Source organism: Chionomys nivalis, chromosome 11 (assembly GCF_950005125.1).
Source record: "Chionomys nivalis chromosome 11, mChiNiv1.1, whole genome shotgun sequence".
NCBI classification, from domain to species: domain Eukaryota; kingdom Metazoa; phylum Chordata; class Mammalia; order Rodentia; family Cricetidae; genus Chionomys; species Chionomys nivalis.
The window spans coordinates 55585231-55611585 of record NC_080096.1 but is presented as its reverse complement, the minus strand read 5'-3'; positions in this window follow the sequence as shown (position 1 = coordinate 55611585).

Below are 26355 nucleotides of genomic sequence, written 5' to 3'. Positions count from 1 at the left end.
ACTCACAGTAGAACCCAGAGTAAGACAAAGAGGCTTCCTCTGCCTGGTGTTTCTGAAGATTCTTAAACGCTGGCTACCTTGGTCTTCCTTGGCTTAAAGAACATATAGAGATGATTCTGCATGCTGAAGCAAAGTCCTGAGGAATTTGGAAAGGCAGAAGTTTACACTGTACTTTGTACCTATGGTGAGTTGAATTAAAATGGACTCCATAGACTCATAAAGAGTGGCACTATTTATAAATATTAGGAGGTGTGGCCATTTTGGAGTAAGGGGTGGCCCTAGAGGAAGTATATCTTTGAGGTTTCACAAGCCCAAGTCACACCCAGTGTCTCTCTCTCCCTCCTGCTTGTGAATCTGGGTGTAGAGCCCTCAGTTACTTCTCTGGCACCATGTCTGCCTATATGCCACCAAACTCCCACCATGACAATGGGCTAAACTTCTGAAACTGTAAGCAAGTCCCAATGAAATGTTTTCCTTTATAAGAGCCATCATGCATGGTGTATTTTCACATCAATAAAACACCAACTGGGACAGTCATAAAATTTCGTAAAGAGTGTGCAAATCAAAGGAGAAAATAGTCTAATTTTTAAATTGTGAATTAGATTGATCACTTTCTACTATGTCAAGCTTTTAAGTGATATTCAAAAGAGAAAGAGGGACAGGCAAAATAAAATATATAAATTTGTTCAGTTCTTTCAAGACATTTTAAGTAATCTTTAACATGAGAGAGTAAAGTACCCATGGGTCTTAGCGTTTGGCTCTAGGAATGTCATATCACACAGAACATGATATGCCTGACTCCTTCTTGACAAGATGGCATATCCACCCACTGTGCTACCTCTCCCAATTTTAATTAAATGCACATATGTTGTTTTTTTTTCTCTCTGTCTGAACACAACATTGTCATGTTTGAACTCGAATTATTGCTTTGAAATGTCCTTACAGTAGTGTAGCTTTAAAATATTCTCTTATGGAGTCTGTACCAAAAGATAATATTGAGTGAGTCATCAGGAATTTCTGATTCATTTTTCCTAAAGGCAGATAACATTGCTGGCATGTGCTGAAGAGTACACAGAAGGAAAGGGTTCTACTGCCTGACAGTCAGTACTACTGGAGCAGCATTCTGCTTCCTTTCTCCACGTCTGACTCAGTTTTAAAAGAGAGATAGAAGCGAGTAGGTTTTCTCACTCCTTGGGTTGAAAGATTACTTTATGAGCAAAATCAGCTCCTTTATCTTTTTTAGTTTGGCAAATCTAGTTTTTGAGTGTAGACTTTTTCCTGCTTATCCCTGCAGCAAAGAGATGGAGGGATAAACAAAGGTAAAACTGCAGTTGTTCAGTTTTACTAAAATAGGCACAGGGGGAAGGTAAAAGAATATATTGCTGTGCTCAAAATGGACTATTCTGTCTTCTTATTGACTGTCTTCTGATCATGATACTTTCCTGCAGATTAGATGTCTACATCTCAAAGATATAAAACCTAAGAGACAGAGGCCTGCAGAATCCCAATAAACTTTAACCCCAAATTAGCCTTTGAGAAATAATAAAGTTTGTGCAAAATATGTAGCACTAAACTTGATAAATGGTTGCATTAAGTAAATTATGATTTTTTAACATTATTATCTATGTATAACTTCTCCACTCTACTTAAGTCTGTTGTATATATGTTAACAGATAATGCAAGGAGAAAGCAGAAAGTATACTTGGAACATTGATTAGTTCATCCTTTGCTATGTGTATCTCAAAGTATTTGATTTTTCTTTCCTTTTGGGTAAATAGAGCTGGCTATGAGAACCTCAGTGTTAGTGTAAGCTAACATAGCAGGAGCAACATCACTTCTGATTAGAGCCTGTCTACAATCTTACATCTAGAATTCTACTGTTGAAGAATCAGGACTATGCAATTATCAGATACTTTTAACAATGTGAGAAAACAATTTAAAAGGAAGGGTGTTTCTAAACTTGTGGTCATGAGGTTTCAGCAATGCTGTCTGGTGCCACTGTTTGTGGACCTGTGGTAAGGCATAACATGGTGACAGAAGAGGGTGACAGCAAAATTGCTCACATACTGGCAGCCAGGAAGCAGAAAAAGAGGGAAGAACTAGACCCAAGGGATACTCTTTAAGGCATGGACCTAATGACATTTTTACTGAGTTCGTTACCTCCCAACATCTAAATATGACTCCATCTGTTGATTATATGTAACTTGTGAATTAATGCAACTAACTTTAATTTTCTGAAAAAGAGAAAAATTTCAAATCATTTTATTTTCTGATTATTATTTTTGACCCTAAAAGAAAATGGTTTTCAGTAAGTAGCATTTAATTTATTATTTATTATTACTATTGTGCAGATGTGGGCTCTTCTTTTTCTGTGTGTGAAGGTACATGTGTTCTACCTATCATGTGCATTTATCATCTCAGACAAATACACACATTGAAAGGGAAGGGCAGATCCTCTGTGTTCTTTGAGTTATTGCCCACATGCAGCATACCATGGAGTCAGCAAGACTTCAATGATTTGAATTATATTTCTCTCTCACTTTCTTCACTTGGCACGAGGCACAGAACATCCTTGACTTTTGGCCATTTTCCATCTTGATTCTTCTCTCTGGCAATTGCAATTGTAATCCTTTATTCTGAAACTCTTGACTATTATCAATTTGAACATAAACAGGATTGCCGAAAAAATAACTACCATTTGATGGGGCAGGTCTTATTTTCCTCAGTGCTACCAGGTAGGGATCAACTACAAGAAAGAAACAAGTCAGACAAAAAGAAAAGAACTTTTATCTTGGATGTTCAGTAAGCTGCCACTTCCAATATTTTCCAAGCAGCAGACCCAGAGGAAAAAATTCAACCTTGTGAACCTAGTTCAGACTGCTACCTCAGCACTTTTCCTATGAGCCTTTACTACCCACTGTATGAGTTAAGCTTGCACATTATCACTGCACTTGTCTTTTAATGGTGATGCTGATACCCTGGCTGTTAATTCCTCTGAGATGTCATGCTCAGTAGCTGCTGGTATTTAATTCTAGGATGGCTGCCAATAGCGAAGTATCACTTGGGCTCCATTACGTGTGGTCTTCAGAGTAGTAAGCATGATCTAAATTGCTAACCCACTATGTTTAACTTAGACCAAGGCAACAGTGATGCCAAGTACAACTAGTGTTCAGATAATAGACACTTAATTTGTGGGAAAATGTCTTTGTATAAAATACCCTTTTTGAAAATAAGTCAGAGTGTTTTTGAAAGATTAGTAAATGGTAGAAAAACAACTTCTACCCTCCAGTTCGAAAGCCATTTATGTGTGAGATAGAATGAAGAAACAGTAGAAAGCTACCAGATAGGGACTTTAACACAGAAGCCCAAAGTCCCTCACATTCAGCATGCAGAGTTTCTTTTGTATTCTGTATTGAGATCAATTCATCTGAAGATTCGGTGCCAAATGGCAACTTCTGCTTATTCTACTTGAAGACATTTTACTTTAGTTTAGACTAAAGGACAGAAAACCACAGATACACAATAGGAAGGCATAAACTACATGGGGGGGGGCGATGATAACTGCAAGTCTATCAGTCAGTTTTTCTTTAAAACCTTCTAGGAGTTTTTTTTTTTTTTCCCCATTTGTGGAACAAACTGATAGTGTGGAACTGAACCTGATTCCTCTATCCAGGCATGCAGGCGTTTTTCTAGATCTAAGATGGTGGGGACGTTGACCTCTCTGAGATTAACATTTGTCTTATCCTGTTGTCGGGACTAATATTTATGAAAAAAATCTTCAATGTTGGGAAATTTTGGGAAATGAAAGAGAGAAAGAAAATTAAAAAAGGAGAGATTTATGGGTAGAGAAGCAAATACTTTCTTCAATGATTTTTAAGGCCTCTGAAGTCTAATGATGAGAACAGTATGAAATGGAACCTGATCAATGACAAGAAAAAGACATGGGAAGAAGGTCTGCTGTAGGTTGCCAGCCTCATTCATCTTATTAAACAAGTGGGAGCAAAATCTGTAAGGTCATTTCAGTATTGTTGTGACCATAAACTACTTATCCCAGGAAGAATTATCAGGTGACCATAAACACTTCTCCTTCCTAATTAATTTTCTTTTGAAATTTCAGCTCTAATTTTACTAGTCTTTTGCCTGTTTATTTTGATTTCTATGTTCTTCTTAAATTATTATTATTATCATTATTATTATTGGATTTCGAGACAGGGTTTCTCCGTACTTTTTGGTTCCTGTCCTAGAACTAGCTCTTGTAGACCAGGCTGGACTTGAACTCACAGAGATCCGCCTGCCTCTGCCTCCTGAGTGCTGGGATTAAAGGCGTGCGCCACCACCGCCAGGCTTAAATTATTTTTATTTGATGTAAAGAGAGACAGGTGTGTGTGTGTGTGTGTATTTGTGTGTGTGTGACAGAGAGAGAGGGGGGTTGGGTTGGTAGGGAAGTAGGGAGTATCAAAATTGGAGGAGGGAAAAACTTGATCACATTATAGTTCATGGAAAAATTTTTCAATAAAAATAGTTTAAAGGTATATCTAAAACCGTTAAAGATATACTTAAAATTCTCTGGTTCTATAAATTAGAGAAATGCAACATCTCCTTTGTAGATTGTTGGAGGTTCATAGTTAAGTGTTGAATTCAGTCAAGGGTGAAGACAATGGCACATGAGAAAGTCCCCAGCTCTCCTGCTGGTTAGGATCAGAAACTCCAGAGATGAGTACGCTATTCTGTACCCATGTGTTCATTTGCATTATGCAGTTTTTTTTTCAGTCCTTTTTAGAATATTGGTTCCCAATCCTCTTTCTCTTGAGGGTCATGAGTTTTAAAAACTTCACAAAAATTTCTAAAACAAAGAAATAGCCACTTTGACAATTTTGTTTCTATCTAGAAAATTACATTTCTCTTATCATTGACCTGCAATTTCCCATTCTACCTTGTTTGTATGCATCTAAACTAGAAGGCTGATCTCTGTGAAGTGGCTTACACTCTGGTCCAGAGCTATCTTCTTAATTAGATCTGCTATAATAGCACAACCTGTTAATAGCATTGAAAATGAAGAAATTTATTCTGAATGGACAGTAGCTGTCAGATAATTGCCATGCAAATATGTTAGAAACTGACATAGGTAGATGTTTTCCAGGGGGAGAAATTTATTTGTAAGAACTGGTTGATTTCCATACTACACTCTATACTGAGACTGTAAGCCTGGCTCTTCCATCCATCTGCTGTGTCCTATCATAAGGCTTATCCTCAGGCCGATTTCATGTATTACTTGAATATAATATCCATTCCTTCATCCAATAATTAACTTGTGTGACAGTAATCTTTATGCTACTAATTAATTGAATAAATTCTTAGCTCCCATGTTTGGAAACAGCAAAAAGAACAGATGGCAAAAAGGAACTAAGATTTCATCTGAAACAGCAGCAAAGTTTAGCAATTAGGTATGACTACAGGCCAGGCTTCAGAGATCATCAGTAGGACAAATCTACACTGTTGCTCCCTTATAGTCCCAAGATGCATGATCTTAGCTTGTCTAAAGGCTCACCTTGATCAATTCCTGCTGCTCCTTTTTTGGCCCCAGATGTGTCTGATTTTCAAGCAAAAGTCTAATAAATATTTCTACTACTTCTTATCACTTTCAAAGTAATGCAATTTTGAAAAAAAATAGAGAAAAAAATCATAGATGACATTGCTGATTGGGTAGCTCACTTAATGGCAAAGCTAGTGGCTAGAAGTAAATGGTCTCAAGAAAAGTTCATTGATAGTCAAAAGCAAAGGTCTGAGAGTTCAGGGAATTTTAAGTCAACAAGTCCCTTACTCAGAAAAGGCTGTACTAGAGGCAGCTTGGCCAGTGTGAAGAATTCCCATTGGTTTCATAGACTCAAATATCAATCTCACCCAAAGCAACTCATAAAACATCCAGAATTAAATTATATGTTATCAAGTCAAGGTGACATATGAGGACAGCCACTGTAATTTGGTTGGAAGGCATGTCAAAGAATTTCATGTCTATTACATGTGCAATATGTAGTGTAATATAACCCATAGTACAATCTAACACATAATAAAAAAATATGTGGATCTCTTTTTAAATCTTTAGCCCAAACCATTCTTATAAAATATAACAATCATTGTCATATACACCCATATCTAAAACATGTTTATATTTATGTGTATTTATATAAACAAATGTATATAAAATATATGTGTGTGTAAAATATCACATAAAATTTTTCTTTAATTTTCACAAATAACTGATGAATTTTGGAGTAAAAATGTTCAGTTATTATTGGACCTTTCTGTGCATGTAGTGTTGGGGCAGTCTCTCATCTTAGCTTTTATTTTTTTAAAGCTCCCTTTCTTAAATACATTTAAACAATTTCCCTCCCCCTTTACAGCCAAGTCTGAGTTCAGACACTATACTACAGTGGGCTGCAGACTTGTTCTGCTTCTGAATCATGGCCTTACCCTATGTTGTCCTGAGAGGAGATTTGGGATGTCAGTTTCTTATTGTGCCGTCAGTCTCATATCTATTGGTAGCTTGAAATTGATCTTGGGGGATGAATAGTTTATAGCTCAGAAGCTGAAAAACTCTACAAAACAGGCTTATTGCTTTTATTTGTCTTCACCATCCATGATTACTAGCTATTAAGAATAGAACACTGCCCTTAGTGTTTATAAAAACCATAATCTTGGCCAAATTTTTGAGGTGTTTTAATATCATGAATATAAGATTCTCATCTCAGTTTCTTGTACTGAGAAAATGTACATTGTATATAATGTGATAGCTGTACTAAGTTCCTTAGTAAATACTTTCTTTTATTGAATTTAGGTAACATTCACTCTTTGTATTTAGACAATTAAGACATCACTTTAAATACAAAGACTTTGGTATTTTAGGATTTTCCTCTTCCTCTCTGTGTTTCCTGGCTGCCAGCATTTCTTCACTATGTGCTTGCTTCCAGGAATGATGTATTAAGTTGCTACAGATCAAAAACAATGGTACCAAGAAACTACGACCCAAAAGTTCCAGTGCCATGAGATAAAATAAATTTTCTCTCTTGTTTTTGAAATAGATAGTAACAATTATGTTGTCACAGTGAGGGATAGTTGACTAATACAAGAGAATGAACGGGAAGAGCACAGAGGATTTACATCTTAATCGATGTGCACAGAGGAAGTTGGATGAGATCTTCATGTCCAGTAGCTGTGCTAATGACAGCTCCACCCTGTAGTGAAAAATACAGATCCTAAGAGAAGCACTCATGACTCAAATGACCTCCATAACCCTAGAAAGACCAACAACATCGTTCAATGACAGATGTCCCGATCACAGGAATTTACCTTCTGGCTTTCAAGCACCTAATCAGGTTCAGTCTCCCAGTAATTTGATCTGTTTATGGAATATTCTTTTTAGGATATTTAATCTGTATCAGGTCAATCCAGGGGCAGCAAAGATGGTTTCCATAGAAAAATAAAAGTGAATAAATCGGAGACATTTATAGAAAAGCAAGGGGAAATGAGCATGAAAACCCAGGTACCGTTTCATGGGCTTCGTTGGCATTTCTTGTAATTTTCCAATAACCTTCTAGTATCCCTGCCCCTTTCTCTTTGAACTTAGCATGACCGTGTGTCTCTTCCAGGAAACTAGATAATTCCCAGCCAAGAAAGTCCTGTTTGGCGTGAGTGAGTACTGAGCAAAATTAAGGAGAGTAGTATTTACAATGTCTAGAAAGCATCACAACTCAAAACCAGAATCATGCTACCCCTTGGGCATGTTGAGAACTCCACAACAAGAGAGAGTTGGGAAGCTGCCATGTGGGAGGCACTTCTACTATGGTTGGCACTAATGTTTTATTTGTTCCTAGAAAGATAAATGTTTTAATAATAAAATATTCCTTTAAAAATATTCTTCAAGTCTTTCTTCTATTTCATCTTTAATGAAAATATGCTAAAACCATTCTTATGAAAAAATGATTTAATAAATGAATGGTTTATAATTTTTGGCTGCATTTGGCTGTGCGTCTAATAAATACCTATTAACAGAAACAATAAAGGGAGTTGAAATCAACAAAAAATAATATATTTTTAAGGTTGATTCCTTTTGAAGCCTAAAATCCAAGATTGCCAGAGCACTGTAAGCTGGATATGTCATTGCTGATGAAGCATTTCTTCAATTCCAAATACACTTTCTCAGAAGAAAATGAAACACTAATTCCTATCAGCTTTAACATTTTACCAGTTTCATAGATATTGAGTAACCATTGTGTATATTTCAATATTAGAAGTGATCTTTACTTACTTACATTACACTAACTGAGACTGGCTCAATAATTGTAGCCTACTGGTAGCCACTCTCACAGCAATGTAAAAACATTTGTATTGCTGGAGTGTGTGTAAAATTTTGTTTTCAATTTAATAAATCATAGCTTTTGTGATATGGTGAGTGTGTTGTTCGGGAGAAGTCAAAGTCAGTTTTTAAAAGTCATCTGCAAATATTTAGTGGAAGAATGTGCCACAGAAAATGGTAATGTTTAGGTGTTTGGGAATTTAGAGATAGAAGGCTAGAAAACAAAGTAGAGAACACACACAGCTGTGAGACTCTAGTGGACACCCATGATTGCTCTGCCTTTTCTAAGGAAGAGTTAGATAAAAGAAGAGCAGTCTAAGTTTTGGAGAAGTAGTGTTGGAACATGCAAATATTACGGATCAATATATCTTCACCCTTCTTGATAAAAGAAAAATTAATGTGAGTTTCTGTTGGTTGAATTCTGGGATATATTAGAGTTCATAGGCTTATCAGAATCTATTTTTTTTTTTTTTGGTTTTTTTTTTTGGTTTTTCGAGACAGGGTTTCTCTGTGGTTTTGGAGCCTGTCCTGGAACTAGCTCTTGTAGACCAGGCTGGTCTCGAACTCACAGAGATCCGCCTGCCTCTGCCTCCCGAGTGCTGGGATTAAAGGCGTGCGCCACCACCGCCCGGCTATCAGAATCTATTTAAGCAAAAGATCAATGAGCATTTTCTAGACGAATGCAGATGGTAGTCAGAGTGGGCCGCCAATGGAATGAACCTTGAGATCCTTTCATGGATCTTTGATGATCTCTTGGGTGCGGCGTAGATCAAACGCATTTGGAGCTATGATTCCCTACCTGCCATACCAAATGCCATTTTTAGTTGTAACTTCTCTGTTAAGAGTTCATATGTTGAAAGGTAGGGGTCTTGCAGTCATTTTAAAAGGTGGTGAGACCTGTGTAAGAGCCTACGTGGGTGGCAAATAGGACATTGAATAATTCCCACAGAAAAGAGATGCTTGTTTTCATGTGGAAATTGTTTGACAAAGAGTGAGAGTGAGTGTTGAATGACTTCCTGTCTCACTATGAGTCTGCTTCTTTTCATATGCATTCCAACCATCACGTTCCATCCTCAGTAAAGTCCGTTCTTAAGCTGAGCTGACTCCAGCTTCATTTTCTTGAGCATCTTCAGCTGTGAGCTAAATAACCTGCTTAAACTGTTATCGTTTGATCCTTGTTACAATGCTGGGAGGGCAAGGTCACGAGGGTTCTGTCCTCAAGAATGAATTAGTATTGTTGTTATGTCTATGTGTGTTTGCTCTTGATTTCATTCTGCACACTGGCCTTCACCAGACCCTGGTTCTGTGACCTTGAACTCTCCAGCCTCCGGGTGTATGAGAAATAAATTTCTGCTCTTTCCAAATTATGCAGGCTATGCTGTTCTGTTAATACAGTCTTAAAAACCAATGAACAGACAAACGCTTTATAAAATTACAAATTTATAAACCAAGTAGCCTTGATTCCTGTTCACTTTTAGTGCCACACGTTTTTCACACTTTTCTCACTACAGACCATCAATGACTTGACTCATCTTTAGCAGAAATCTTGATTAATTATTTACCTAGGTAATTTGCTGTGGCTCGCTGAATAAAGAGGAAAAATAGTCTTCCGTTTGCTGGATCACTTCTGATGGATGGGTTTTATTTTCTCCTCTGCATAACTCAAAAGGAACATGTGAGCAGTGGTTGAAAGACTACCCCAATTATATTACACTTAGAGCATCTGCAGAGCTGGTCTTGGAGTCTGGGCCAAGGAAACCACAGCTGTGCAGCTCTACTCTTGCTCCTAGCACAGATGCTAAAGCAGATGGAAGGGCAGGGATCATCTGCAGAAAAGCTGCAGATCTGCAAGCGAGTGGAGAGGGAAAGGCCCAGCAGACACCGCTGAAACGCTTAGATTGATAGGCTCTTACTCCCGGGAGCAGCAGAGGCGACAAACTGCCCAGTCTACGCCCACAGACAGCAACATGATGAATGGTGTTCAAGCTGTGGTCTTCAATCCCTTTGCAGCTATGATCCTCTCTCCCATCAGGCGTCCATTTGGGTGCCCTTGCTTAGAAACTCTTCTGCTGGTGTTTCAAATGCCGAGGCAAACAGTTCCGTTCAGGTTACGTGCCAAAATACAAGGCTATTCTCAGTAGCGGGACCGAAAGAATAAATCTAGGGCTACTAATCTGCAAACGAAAAAAATATTAAATATTCCCTCCCTGGAGAGAAATATTACTTTTCACGCTGCTGTGCTAAATTTACTGCAGGACTATGCGTGCTAAAACATCAGTTCTGAAAATGCACTGCAGGGTGGGAAAGGTTGACAGGATGATTATGCTTGAGGGGCCACTGTTATCTATGTCCTTTGGACAGTAGTTTGGAAAAGGTTCAGAGGCACTAATTAATTCTGCCCCACAGTAAGGGGTGGGAATCACTGGCCCAGTAGGAGGTTGAGCTACCCAGCTCTGTCTGAGTTCAGAGAACCAGGAAAAGAGTTCAGGGGTTTGTTTAGGTTGATCCTCCAGAAAAACAAAACAAAACAAAAAACCAAAAAAAAAAAAAAAAAAAAAAACAAAAAAACAGCTCTGTAATCTTCCTTAGGGTTATAAAGTCTTTGGCCCTGTGCAAAACATTTCATCCTGTGCAATTTTCAGCTCTTCTTACAAGTCAAATGGAGCTGTAGGATGGATCAACTCATTCAAATTATCAGTAGACATTCACTCTGAAAATGCTGATTATAGACCAACAATATCAATTCTCGGACTCTTATAATCACCCAATTTTGTCTTGAATACAATTGAGATTTATCTATTGTATTACATATAGCTCTAAAGACCTTATGGGATACCTCCCACCCTGAAATTCCAAAACACGGATAGCCTGAATTCCTGATGGGTAGAGTGGGAAAACTAGTTTTGCAAAAAAGAAAACATAAAAAGCACAAACAAAAGAACAAAGGCAGCATCTTCAAATAAAAAAGACAGCAGAGCTTTTTATTAAATGAATTTTTGCTTGAAAAGATTATTCTAGATTTTAAAATTTATTCAGTTATAATGTAAGTATCATATATGTACTTAAAATACTTAAAATAGAAAATAATGACAAAGTCATTAGGAGTAGGTGTGTCCATACATTAGCGCATCTCTTAATGCCCATCACAGAAGCTTCTTTTCACATTAGATGGGGATTAAGGCAGTGATAGGAGATTGTAGAGCACTCAGCCTTACGTGAGACATGCATGTCATACATAACCAGTCCTCTCTGTGGGCTCCTGGAAGAGGGTGTGGAAAGAGGGTCAGAACCAGGGCTGGTGTATGCCTACAAGGAAACAGTGTCTTCTAGGTAGAACAGGACACATGCTGTCGCGGTGGCTGTGACAGCATGCACAAGATCTGGGCAAGTTTAAGACAACCCAAGTATGAAGTCTCATCACTACCTTATGAGCTACTGCCAATTGATAGCTCTCCGGGAGAAGGATAGCTAGTTTTCTCTAAGAGCGTTGCCCTTGGCAACTTGCTCACATATTTATGAATATATTGGCAGCAGAAATTGGACCTGATGGATGACAAAATAAGGGGACACACAGTTGGGTGAGTTGGGCAGGAATTCAGTGCAGGTAAATATGAATGGAGTTGGGGGAAGCGGATAATATAATCAAAATACATTGTATAAAAAACTCAAAGGATAAACCACAAGCATATACTAAGTATTTACGTAACTTACAAAGTTGGGCTAAGTATTCCACATAAGTTGGTTTATTGCTCCTTGACTGCTAGATTAAAGAAAGAGTTATGAAATTTATATAAAAAGCTGTCATTAAGTATAATAATAGTAATGTACTATGTTAGCAGTACCTAATATGGGGCTAGGTTTGGTACATTTAGAATATTATAGGGATTAATCTTGGTTATTTGATAGGATGATAAATTTTATAACAGAGTAGAATTATTAATGATATAGGTTCTGTTTAATTTTTTTTGAGACAGTGCAAGTGTAACAGCCAGAATTTATGCTTGTGTGTATGTATGTGTGTGTGTGTTTGTCTGTGTGTGTGTGTTTGTCTGTGTGTGTTTGTTTGTGTGTGTAGGGTGGAGGGAAGGGGGAAGGAATGACAGGAGAGATCACAGACTAGAGGAAAGTGGAAAAAAGAATTTAATCTTAACTTGCTAAAATAGGCTTTCAGGAAACTGCTCAAGGCATAGCTGTTTGCACATGATAATTTATAGGCAATGATTAACATGTACTAGAAATTAACCTTTTCAAATAAATTTCTATCATACACTCTAATTAATGGTTGCCAACCTTCAATCATTTAGAAAAATATTGAAACATTATTTGGAATGTAACTGAACTAACCTAAATTATGATTTGTATTTGTCATTTACATAAAACTGACAATATTTTAAAGTGTTCATAGTCCAAATAGTGAACATCTGAGCTGATAATTCATGCTGTACTAATTTGTTTTCTCCATGAATTTGGACTAGCTATATAAGTATATCATAGCTATTTACCTGTAAATTGGGAGGTGGGCTAATATCTTTCTTTGATACATTTTATAATGATATGACTAGGATAATCTTAAAAATAATCAATCATCAAATCTTTGATATATTCTTTTCCTGAGATACTGTTTTATGATCTTTTTGGATTTATTTTTTGATGTAGGCGGTTCTTCTGTCTATGTGTTGCTTTCATTGGTTAAATAAAGAAACTGCCTTGGACTTTTGATAGGGCAGCCCTTAGGTGGTCAGAGTAGACAGAACAGAATGCTGGGAAGTGTGGCAGATGCCACGATTCTCCTGCCTGAGACAGATGCTGGTTGGACTCATACTGGTAAACCACAGTCAAGTGGTGATACACGTTAATGGAGATGGGTTAAATGAATATGTGAGAGTTAGCCAATAAGAGGCTAGAAATAATGGGTCAGGCAATGATTTAATTAATACAATTTCTGTGTGGTTATTTCGGGGTTAAGTTAGCCGGGCAGCGGGACACTGCCTGCTCTGCCTCGTACTACAATTTTTTATTCTTTCAAACTAAAACAAGCTTTCCAAAACATTATAGTAACTCATGAAGTATAGTGTACATTGTATCTGTGTTCTTCATTACTTAAAGATGGAAAAATGAAGCCGGGCGGTGGTGGCACACGTCTTTAATCCCAGCACTCAGGAGGCAGGGCCATGCAGACCTCTGTGAGTTCAATGATCAGCCTGGTTTACTAGAGCTAGTTCCAGGACAGGCTCCAAATCTATAGAGAAACCCTGTCTCAGAAAAACAAACAGGCAAAAAGATGGCAAAATGTTTGCAATATAATAATGAAATGCTGGCTACCTCACCCAAACCACTGATTTTGCTTTGTCCTTTGTCCTTGTTTCCATGCGCATCTAGGCTCACTGGTCGAGCACATGATCTAGATTATAGCCCTTTTAAGTGTGAGCTGTGAACCCATGTGGCATCTCATAACTGAATGAGGGAGCCATGAAGAGTTTGGCCACAGTTTAACATTTCTGAATGTGCAAGACGGCTAATAATTCAAAATCAAACAAGCAACAAATCTGAGGTGTTTCTGGCAGAAATCTATTCTGTCCACCGCACTGCAACTTCACAGTAGCCCCGATTGCGAACACAAGACCTACACACCATGTTCTGTGCATGGTGACACCATGTACTAGAAACCAACTTGCCTGAAACACCTTGGCTCAGATTTCAAACATGATGACGATTGTGATTTGAAATGTTTCCTTGTACACATAAAGTTTACTACTCTTAAAGAAATGCAGTGACCTAATCATTGAAAAAGACTTTTATAAAAAAAAAAAAAAAAAAAACTTTTATGGATTCTTTGTGGATTTCACATCATGCATTCCCATCCTACCCATCTCCCTGTCCCTGGGATCCACCCTTTGCCATTGCCAACTCCCCCTCCCAAACAAAACCAAATTTAAAAGAAAACCCTGAAACAAACAAAGAAACATAACAAACTAAAAAGAGAGAACCAGAAAAGAACCTTGTTGTGGAAGCTGTAGTGTGACCCATTGAGTTACACATTTTACCCCTTAGTCCACTCATCTTTTCTTGCAAGTGTTCATTGCACAAGTCATTAGTCTGGTTTGAGGATTCTGGCTTCTGGTACACCACCTAATGATCTCCCACCGGAGCTTCTCTTGAATGGCCTGTTTTTGTCCTGTGTCATAGAGATGCTGCTGTTTTGGATTTGTAGGTTTCTCCCCTTCACCTGCTCCAACCGTTCACAGATTCATTGCATTTGGGGTAGGACAACCCATGTAACGGGCCTGAGCGGTGGCTGGGTTGGTCAGCCCACCAGCTTTTCCTCATCGTTACTACCTGGGCAAGCTCTCCAGCACTGCCTCTGCTTGCTCTCCCAATGTAGCAGGCAGAAAGGAGCTGGCCAGTTCTCCCGCTCTAAGGTCCGCAGATCTGGGTCACCCCATTCCCAACTCCAGGGCTAGCTCTGTTTTGCCCAGGCCAGGTGCAGAGCCCTTTCTCTCCATTGTTGTAGAGGTCATAGAGTAGGGAGGGTGGGGGTCAGCTCTCCTGCTCTCAAGCCTTCAGGCCTGGCTCACCTGTTTACCCCACAACAAGATCAGCTCTCCTGTGCTGTCCAGGTGGGGTGCAGGGTCACGTGTCCTGTGCGCTGCTGCTGCTGAGGGACAGGGCTAGTTCTCTCACTCTCATGATCCTGGGGCCAGCTCTGGCAGGTAACAAGGGAATATTTTCCTCACCTATGCTACCCAATGGCATATGAGGGGGAGGACATGGTCCGCTATCCTGCTTTCTTGCCTCCAAGGTCTGCTCACCCATGTTCCGTATCACAGGGTCAGTTCTAGAGTGCTGCCAAGGTGAGCTGCCCACCTGTGGTGAGGGGTTGGGTCATTTTTACAGAGTGCGGGGGGGGGGGGGCAAGTAGGAAGCACTCCTGCTGCAGCATCCAGCAAGGGGCAGGCCCCGGGAACAGCAATCTCAGGGTCAATGAAGTGCAGAGCTAGCTCAGCACAGCATGGTTCCAATGATCCCCCCAACATGGTCCATGACATCATTGTAGACACTAGCACAGCATGGTTCCAATGATCCCCCCAACATGGTCCATGACATCATTGTAGACACCAGCTGTAGTAATACCATGGATCCAGACACGGCACTTGGCAGCAGCCCTGGCCCAGATATCTCCATGGCCCAAGGTGGCAGCACCAGTCACATAGATCAGTGTAGCCCTGGCAGCAGATGGTCCTCAGACACTGACCGTAGTTTCAAGTGGCTGACCAGATCCCGGTCATTTTTCTGAACCATTGTGTAACAGGAGTCAGGGATATCAACTCAGATCCTGGCTGCTACGGGGCCATGGACCCAGACACGGCCCTTGGCAGCAGTGCTGGCCCTGAGGACGACACATGATCCTCAGACCCCCTCATGGCCACAGGATGCGTTCCAGATCCCCGGCATTGGTGTGACCTTCGATGATCTCAGGAGCTACGGACATTAACACAGACCTTGGCTGCGCCAGGACCACAGACCATATATGGCCCTTGGCAGTAGCCCTGGTCTGCATGATACCATTGCCCCAGCTGATAGCAGTGGCCACTCAAATCAGCTTGGCCCTGGCAGAAGCACTGCCTTCAAAAAACAACATGGTCACAGATTGTAGCTAGACCCTGGGTTTCCATGTGGCCTCCGGTGGCATCACGGTTCAGGGTCTTTAACTCAGACCCTGCCTGTGGTAGGGCCACCCACCCAGGTGTGTCCTTGGAAGCAGAGCCAGGATGCCATCATGGTCCCAGGTGGCAGTGCAGGACACCCAGATTGGCATGGCTCTCACAGCAGCCTATCCCTCAGACACAAACATGGCCCCAGTTGGGGGCCCGAACCACAGGTTTCCGTATGTCCCTCCGTGGCAACAGGAGCCACAGATATCAACACAGGCCCCTTCTGCTGCTGCTTCAGGGCCTCCAACGAAGACCTGGTTCTAGGCAACAGCCCAGACCCAGTCTCCACCTTGAACTGAGGTACTCTGTCTTCTGCTGTGTATTGCATGTCAGCTGGGACTCTTTCATTTCTCTCCTATCATGTTCATATTCTCTTTATCTTCTTGTAATAGAAGCATATTTATAATAAATATATTTCTAATACCCTTATTAATTTTACCATATTTCCTAGCATGTTTGCTTTTCCTCCTTTTGGAAACTTATTTTTCTACTTTATATGTCTAGTGCTAATTATGGCTTTCAAAATATTGTAAATTTACACTTGTTTGTTAAACTCAGTAATGTTGAGGTTATAGTTTGCTCCGGGACACTTCTTAGAATTAGTTTGATATGTTTGCATTTTCTTTTTTCTTTTCTTCTTCTTCTTTTTTTTTTTTTTGATTGTTGAAGCAACAAAGGTTTTTATTCAAAGGCTAATTAGCATGTACTTTCAAAGCTCTGGACTCCACCCAGAGTTCTCTATATTAGGGTAGTCTATTTTGACTTTGCCATCATAAGGCAGTCTTTATCCCAGGAGAACCCTTCAGATACTTAGACAGAAGAATGAGGTATTCAGCCTTGTTCTGTGCAGTCCTGTGCAGTTTCACGGTACTTGGCATGGATCAGTGTTAGCGACTTAAAGATCTTCCTGTTTTAATCTTCGGATCTTTCTTTTACTTTCCTACTTCTCTGGGAGTCTTCTCCACAGATTCCATTCCATGTCTCACCAAATCGACTGGTTTCCATAACGTAATAAATGCTGTAAAATCTGTTTTATTCTTCTTTATCTACGATGCTTCCCCAAAGTTCCTTCCTGGAAGTCAGCCAAGCAATGTTGTTGCTCACTTTGGCTTCCTCCAGGGTTGTTATCTGCTGTCAAACAGCACAAGATCTGAAAATCATTCCACCTGCTGTCCCCTGTTTTCTATTTGAAATTGGACAGGTGAAAACTATCAAAGCACTAATCACAAACTGGTGTGTTTGTAAAATTTACTTTTCATGTATCAAAACTAAACTCAACAGATTTTATGTACTGAAACAAAAGTGAAACACGCCCGGGCAGTGCTAAAGCGTGCATGAGCAGCCCATTTCTATTGGGTTTCATCATTTGAGGTGGTGAGGACGACTGACCAGGTCTCTTCCTGAAGGAGCAGGTCCCACTGAGATTCAAATTCGGTTCTTTGGATTCAGAGTCCAGACCAATAATCATTATACCAGGGGAGCTGGTGTGATTTTATATACAAGCTGTAAGCAGTTAGAATTGAAGAAGAGGTAACTCTGACCCACCAATATAACGTGTTCTTTACGGAGATTCTGAGGTTCCTAGATCTAGTTCTTCAGATGTGAGTCTATAACCTACAGTAACTATAGAAACAAGGAAAGTAAAAAAGAACCATTTGTGTGTGTATGTGTGTGTGCGTGTTTGTTTGGGTGTGGCAATAGACAGGGGAATAGCAGAGCACAAGGAGTTGGAAGGGGAAAATGTAAAAAATAGGGTAGGACTCTAATTAGAGATGGTGATCAACATAAATACAAAAATTAATATAGGAAAAAAGATAAAAGGTCAAAAAAGTCATAAAGAATCACATTATTAACTACCTAATTAAAAATACCTATAATACATGTAATTCAGTGTATACATATATAATTTAAATGACATTTTCTCATCTGGGCTGACAACACTCTGCCAAGAGCCAAAGGCCATCTAAGAAAAACCGCAACACCAGATATGAGAAGATCTCTTTTGAGTTGTTGGTTGGGGTTGTCCAAGAGAATCCAAAGACATTATAGGCTTTTGATAATGACTTTGGTTGCCTTTACGAAGTAGAAATTAAGTCTCTATTTATGAAGATACTATACATGTAGAACACAGGGACCACTGGACCAGAGATGGACGACCTGGAAGTTTCTTCCTGTAGGACTAACTCTAATGGCACTAGAAGGCATCATGCAAGCTTTCAAAGGAAGGAAGAATTAGTAGCTCTACCCAGCCATGACCCCTATGAATCTCATCAGCAACCAGGTTGGCACAATATCCCTAAGGGTGTAGTAGTATCACACTGTAATGGCTATTTGTGGTTGTCAGCTTGACCAGATCTGAAATGAACTCCAGTTCAGATGCTGTTTGAAAATTGGGTATTGATTAAAGTCCCTGACTAAATTAAGTTCATGAGCTGCCATATTTTTTGTACTACACATATCCATGTAAACGTTGGTAAAGACTTGTTTTGTACCATGCCACATTCAATTGTTTATTTTTCTAGATTTTAAACTTGGTAAACAATTCCTACTGTTTTTTCTTCTTTCTGCTATTATGTTTTATATGTCATATGTTTTATATGTTACATATGTTTTATATGTATTGTTGCTGAAATAGATCAATGTTCTTTCACTGTTTAGGTTGAAAATATTCTGTTGAAATTTTTGTGAAATCTTTTCCTCAGAAAAATGAAAGGAGATCTTCGTAGTTATGACCATTAAATTGAGACCTGAAACTCATGCATCATCAGATAAGTAACTTTATATGTAATTTATGAATCAAATTTATGTCACTCATCAGATAAGTAGCTTTATATGTAGTCCATGAATTTTTTTAAAAAGAGACCATTTTATTGGGAAAGAGCCTGTGACTTCACAAAATATGAGAATTTGACAATTTCAATCTTCAAAAAATCTTATTTTTTAAAAACATTTCAAAACAAAACAAACATATTTTATACCTGGAGAGAATTAAGTTTTGATTTTTAAAGTCTTTTAGGGACTGTATGAAGGATATTGTAGTACATTTTTTAAAGTTAAAAATAGATTCTTCACTCATTCAACATATCGAGACCACAAATTCCTCTCCCTCCAGTCCTCCTAGGTCACCACCACTTCCACTCTCCCCCAGATCCTCTCCCATCTGTTCATTCTTTAGAAAAGAGCAGGCCTCCAAGAGATGACAGTTGAGCAAAACAAAACAAGATGCAATAAGATCAGGCAAAAGCGGGGCAAAATCAAAGACATTTCGGTTCTTAAAATGTAGAGGTCAGAAAATTCATAATATGCAGGTCTGATGATTTATTTTTGTTTTAAATTTACAGTCTAAGAATTTAGTTCTATATTATATTGTCATAACTTAATGCAGTGTAGACTTGGGAAACAAGAACATTTATCACTTAACATTAATACTTTCTGAGTTCATTGAGCATTTTTTGCAGTTGTTCCAGGCACATGCATATACTGGTATTTGTAAATATTATTAGAGAAGTGCATGAGGACACATTTAATTTATATCTACATATATATATACATATATAAATATATACACAACATGAATATACAACATACAAACTGTTTAAACACACAGACATATAGCACATTACCCTGTGTATACATGTGAATTATGTGTAAAGTCACTACAGAAATATTTTTTCTTCCTTTTTGTCAAGAAATAATTTGACTTGTGGTGTCTACTGTGCTTATATTTACACCATTTTTCTTTGCAAACTTAGTCTTTCTACATCCTCTCTCTTAGCATTGCATATGACTTCATGGATAAGTGTTGCCAGGAACTTGGGTGAGGCTGAGTCTTATTTTCTCAGACAGTTTCCTTTTTTCTGACATCCTTAGGTCTGAGATTCAAGTGTTATAAACAATTTCATATTGTAATATCTATATCTTTAAAATGGAAGAAAAATATTTTGAAATGGCTTTAGCTGCAGAGAGGAGCAGGTGTAGGACTTGGGCATAGGAAATCTCATATGCTTCAAGGACAACAGTTTTATCAGGAATCCATGAATCTCTGCCAATCCTTCATTTGTGTCTACTTCTTATTGCATATCAGATTTATTTTTCCATGCTTAAATATTTTTATGTTCAATCCATACCTTAATGTTTCCATGCTCAACCCAAGTCAAATGTGTCCATATTCCCCCTGTTGATGTATCCAGATAAGAATATTATTTTTCTTAACTGTAATTCTAAATTTCTAGAAGTATGACAGTTATGGCTCATTTGGGTACAAGTTGCTCTCCTGACTCAGTGTATGACAAGCAATCATACACAGCTCCATGACTCCCACAACAAGAGATGATTGTGAGTTGGGCAGGCATACCAAAAAAAGTTTTAGTTGTAGTTCAAACTGGAAACACAAATCTTGGCCATCTTAACTTATACCCGTGATGTTAAAGTAAAGTAAGCACATGGTCTAATGATAAATGATTCACTTTAATTCTTTAGTTTTCAATATGTAATGTTATATGTTTTGTTTTATAAAAACTAAAGTAAATAAAATATTGTAATAAATATTAAATTTATTGAAAACGAACAACTATCAAAATACCTCAGAGACTAGGAGTAATAATCACTATGCATGATAAAGAAAGAAAAGATTTGGAAATTGCTTTTCCATCGTAAAAACTGAATAGATGGAGGTAAATCTACTCAACAGAAGAATGTGAAGAACTAAAAAGACCTGAGAAATATGTCATTCTCACCATCAGTCAATGGCATTTTTCGAGTTTAAATTTTAATGCCCAACAGGCAGAGATGCTATGATTACATTTAATTCAAATGTCATTTATATTTCCTGGTTCCTAAAAAGAATTCTGTGGGGAATGCAGTTGAACAAATGTTTAGGGGATGGAAGCCTTCTCAAATAAATTAGCACAGGATTCTCATTTCAGGATGGAACACTAACAATAACCTAGGTGATGTGAACGTTTTTAAATTTCTGCGGATCCTTTTTTTAAGTGACCCCAGGGACCAAAGCCCACATGTCCAAGAAAATGCAGTTGGTAGTACACAGAGCATACAGAAAGATGCCTGAGCATTTCATACTGTTTTGTCCAGTGAAGATTGTAGATAGCTAAGAAATTTGATAGGAAAAACTATGAATTTATTATTCATAAGTACAACCTGAAAAAAAAGTGTTTAGGAGATGCTATCAGGATCTTTGTGTCTGGGAATGACTGAATGTCTCCCATGTCATGAAGCAATGATATCCGTAGGAATGTTTATATCAAACTTCCTTTGAAATGAACCATGGAAGTAGGATAATGAAAACCAGTGAATCACAAGAAAGCTCAAAGGTAAAAGAATAGTTTCAGAAATGTCCACAAGAAACTGAGGGGTTCACAGAATAATAGCTAATGCCCCAAATCACTGGGTATGTTACAAAAATTTTCAGAATGATAATATAATCACAAGAGCCTTACAAAATCATATGGGATTTATCGGGACACAAAATTCCAACTGACCATTCAAGACAAAGAGATAATGCCAGTATATTTGATTCTTTTGTTGTAGAAAGCATGGGATGTACCTATTTTGAACCTAAACCAATAGGCATATATTTTAACAACTTTATTGTCTTAACATTAATACATAAACAGTATGTAATACATAATTTGATGTGTTTAGACATGAAACCATTCATGTTCTAGTATAACAATTTATTTTTTAAAACCCCTCAAGCTTAAAGCACAGTTAGAAGTATAGTATAAGCAATCCATTTCTTCTGAAGTATTTGAGAGAAGAAAATGGTTAACTAAATTCTCCTACACACAAACACCTCTATGTAACTGCAATGTAGACACAAAGTCGGATGTTCAAACCAGGAAAGTACTGCCATATTCCTTAGGCCACACTTTGGTATTACTTACTCAAGAAGTGTTTGTTTCAGTTGCAATATGATCCAGATAGGGCAATTTGCATGGTTTATTCTCTTCCTTTCATAACCTTGAGGCTTTCTAGGCCACCTGGCATTCCATCACTACATGTTGTAGGATCATCACAGATAAGAGCTCATATTCTTATTGCATCATAAGGAGAAGCATGTGCTCTCAGTTAGTGAGCAACTGATAGGAACCCGCTCTAAGATTGAGAAAGTACAGCAGTCTTTCCTTCAAACTTTCAATTGATTTTATTTCATGCATTTATAGTATCATATTTTACTTATCAAGTTATAATCTGTCACTGTTGTAACAATTTGTCTCATTATTCCTGCTAGGTTTTTGTTCTGTAAAAGACTTATAGAATATTGAATTAGAAAATTCCATAATAATTCAATAGGTTTCTCTGTGTTTCTTGTTATAGCATATTAATTTGCTGATTCATAAATAGCCTTGCTTTATACACAGTGATGATTAAGGAGGATCTATTTTATCTGTAGCAATGGTTCATTAACATTTATTTCATTGTTTTTCTTTTTGTGTGATGTGTGAGTGCATAGCCTTGTGTGGGGGTGTGGGTATATGGGTGGGCAGGTGTGTTCACCTGCAGGTGCTTTTAAAGGCTAGAGGCGTGCAGGCCAGATCTTGATATCAGTTATCACACTATATCACTGTATATTTTTTTTCCTTTCGAAACAATGTTTCTCTTAGAACCAGGAACACAGTTTTTCTAGACTGGCTGACCAGTGAGTTCCAGTGATTGTTTTGTTGCCAACTCTTATGTGGTTGTTAGGAATTCAAACTCAGACCTTCATATTTCCTCAGGAAAAATGCCTGTTCATGGAATCATCTCCACAGACCTTCAGTGTTTTCAATAAAATTGATTTTACTTCCAAAAGAGCCCCAACATCATGGCTGATCAAAGCTCATGTATTTTCCGCTTTAACACAGGTGACATCACAGATTCTTTTATTTTACCCAGGAGCACTAGACTTCATTGAGGCTTACAGGCCATTTTAAACAGGAAATATAACAACATAAATGGCAAAATCATGGTGTCAAAAAACTGTAAACAAGATTCCTGTTTACAGTCTGAAAATGTCAACTACAAGGCAGATCTTTACAATGCTGGTCCTCAGCTGGGAGCATATATATTAGACAACTCAAATTTTTCATGTTGTGTTTATGTCTGCAACTGTACATGAAAGATTGATTTTGGAATTACAAGTAATGTTTACTGAGTACAAAAACTCAGACATATGGAATCTGAAATAGTTAAGACTGCTTGCATTTGGATATCCAAAATGGAGCATTCAAGTCCAATGAAGAGGGTTTCAATGACCCTTTGATAGGCTCTCTTCATTCCCAAAATTCTTATTTCTTTTCTGGAATAAAGATATCCCAAATATGCATAATTTTATATGATTTTAGAACTTTTTCAATATGCAACACATTTTTATTTATATTCTATCACCCATAATAAATTCCTGTAGAAATTTAGCCTCTATTTCAGGCCACCGGGTGACAAACTGAATATCTATTTCTGCCAAAAAAATAATATTGAGAGAAAATATTCAGGGTTTTTTTAAAGAAAAATTTTATGTGAGGAATAGGTTAAGAAGGTGAAGGGAGCTAGAAGCATTTGGAACAAGTTATGGCCATATGCAAGGAATATAATTATCTCATTTGTGATTATCCTTCCTTCGTTTCTTTTGTTTTTCTTTGCTTATTTTGTTTCATAGTTTGTTTGCATTTAAGTTTTATGAGATCTTGTAACTGGAGACTATAGTTTCATTCTTGGCCACCAGACATGAATAATCACACAGAAACTATATTAACGACGACTCTGGTCAATGACTCATGCATACTTGTAGATAGCTCTTACATCTTAAATTAACCCATTTCTATTAATCTGTGCATCACCACAATGTTGTGGCCTACCAGTAAGTTCCTGGCATCTGTCTCCTTTAGCAGCTACATGGCATCTTCCTGACTTCCTTCTCTTTCTATATCTCTGTTCGATTTCCTGCCTAGATTTATTCTGCTAAGCCATTGGCCAAAAGAGCTTTATTCATCAACCAAAAAAAATCAACACATATACTGAAGGACATTACACATTAAGATTTGATTATTTAATTGTCCCTATGTCTGTGCTTATATAAGCCCTAGTTATGCTGTATTGTTTTGCTTTTCAGAAAAAGTACTAGTGTTTAATGAGACCACTTGTTTGTTTCCCAGCCACCTGGCAGCTCAGATCCTAAGTAATTACACAGAAACTATATTATTTAAAACACTGCTTGGCCTAGCTTCATATTGGCTAACACTTATATCTTAATTTAACCCATTTCTAGTCATCTGTGTATTGCCACATGGATGTGGCTTACTGGGTAAAGTTCCCAGCATCTGTTTCCAGTGGGGCTACATGGCTTCTCCGGAAACTCCATCTTCCTTCTCCCAGCATTCAGTTTAGTTTTCCCTGCCTACTTCTGTTCTCCCCTGCTCTGCTATAGGCTCAAAACAGTTTCTTTATTCACCATTGGTATTCACAGCATACAGAGGGGAATTCCACATCATACTAGACATGAAATTAGGTCCTCTAAATAGACAGTTCTATGCTCAAATTCTGTTTCTGTAGCTGGCCCATTCTGTACTTGTAGGAGTTATGTAACCTTGCTGGAAGAGCATCCCCTTATATGTGTTGGTGCATGTGAAGTCCACAGTCTGGTAGGTGGAAGACACCATCTGAAATTCACATTAGCTGTGCTTGTGGAATCCACATCAAACCAAATCATACACAGGAAGTGAAATTTAAGTATTTATTTGATTATACAGAAAGCTTCATTATTGTATTCAGAGGAAACAAAGCCTGGAGGGGCAAGAACTCTGCTGCTATTTAACGAGAAATGTTATTAAAAAAATTAACTTCACAGCTCAGGAACTCACCCTCACTATCAACAGACTTCACACCACCTAGACTGCAAAGTCACTCACCTCTGAGTGTTTGATTATTACCAGAATCCCTTTTCCAGTTAGGTTATTTCACACTGTGGTGAAGCTGTGGGCAGGAGAGTAATGCATAATTTCAAGGAATTTTAGACGAGAAAAAGGAACATCATGTCCACATCATGGACCAGTGATCAGACAGTTATTTGTATGTTTGGCCCAGTGCACATGCTCTTCCTTGTATCTAGCAGATCTTGCACCCTAAACTATGCAGCAAACATTCTGTGTGCATAGAGTTCAGAGGGACATCTGCATTCATCAGCACTTGAGGCGAGAGAGAAAGATGACAGATCTCCCCCTTCTGCTCCATTTTCTTCAAGAATTTCTAAAATTTCACATGACAACCATGAGTAAATGGAAATTGCTCAGATATCCCATTGGCAGTCCTATAGGTTAGATCACAAATAACTTAACTTTACTCCAATTTCCTTTTCTGGATCAAAGTTTCTACATTAGGGAGTATTTGATGCTACTATCAGCCTGTTAGATTTTGACTGCAAATCAGCGAAGTCTGAAGGATTTGCAAAAGAAATGGGGAGGCATCAAATACAACATGATTAAGAAGACAAACATCACAAACCCTTGTAAAGTAAGAGCTGCAGGCAAGACAAAGGAAGTGTGGTGAAGATGCTAGATTCTAAACATTATTTATAAACACTTTGTAATTTCAGCTCTGGGGTAAATATCTTTCCATGGAAAGGTTTGAAATACAAGCTTGCAAAGTAGAGTTTAAGTGAATTAAATTCACGCAATTTAGATTATATATTAAGCAAAACTCTCTTTTTTTGGGGGGTGCTTAAACTGTTTTGTTATGTGTTTTTAGTTTCAGATGAAATATTGTTGATACCCTATTACATTACACACATTAAAAACCACATTGGAGGTCATATGCTTTCTGAGAAGTAGATGGGGGTGGGAGAGGAGGTGGCAGGGCAGAGGAGAAAAGGAAGGGGGGACTGTGGTTGGTATGTTAAATGAATAAATCATTTTTTTTTAAAAAAAAAATCACATAGAATTCATCCTTGTGAGTTCCTGGGAATTTCTCTGGTGCAGGTTTCTTGATATCCCCACAATGGCTCCCTCAATCAAGATATCTCTTTCCTTGCTCTCCCTCTCTGTTCTTCCCCATCTCAGCTAACGGGTTCTATAATGTTCTCTTCCCCACTTTCCTTCTCCTCTCCCCCTTCCCTTTTGCTCTCCCTTCTCCACCAGCATCCTATTTTCTCAGGAGTTTTGTCTATTTCTCTTTCCCAGGTGAATCTGTGTATGTCTCCCTAGGGTTCTCCTTGTTACCTAGCTTCTCTGTGGTTGTGGATTATAGGCTCATTATCCTTGGTTTTACAGCTAGAATCCACTTATGAGTAAGGACATATGA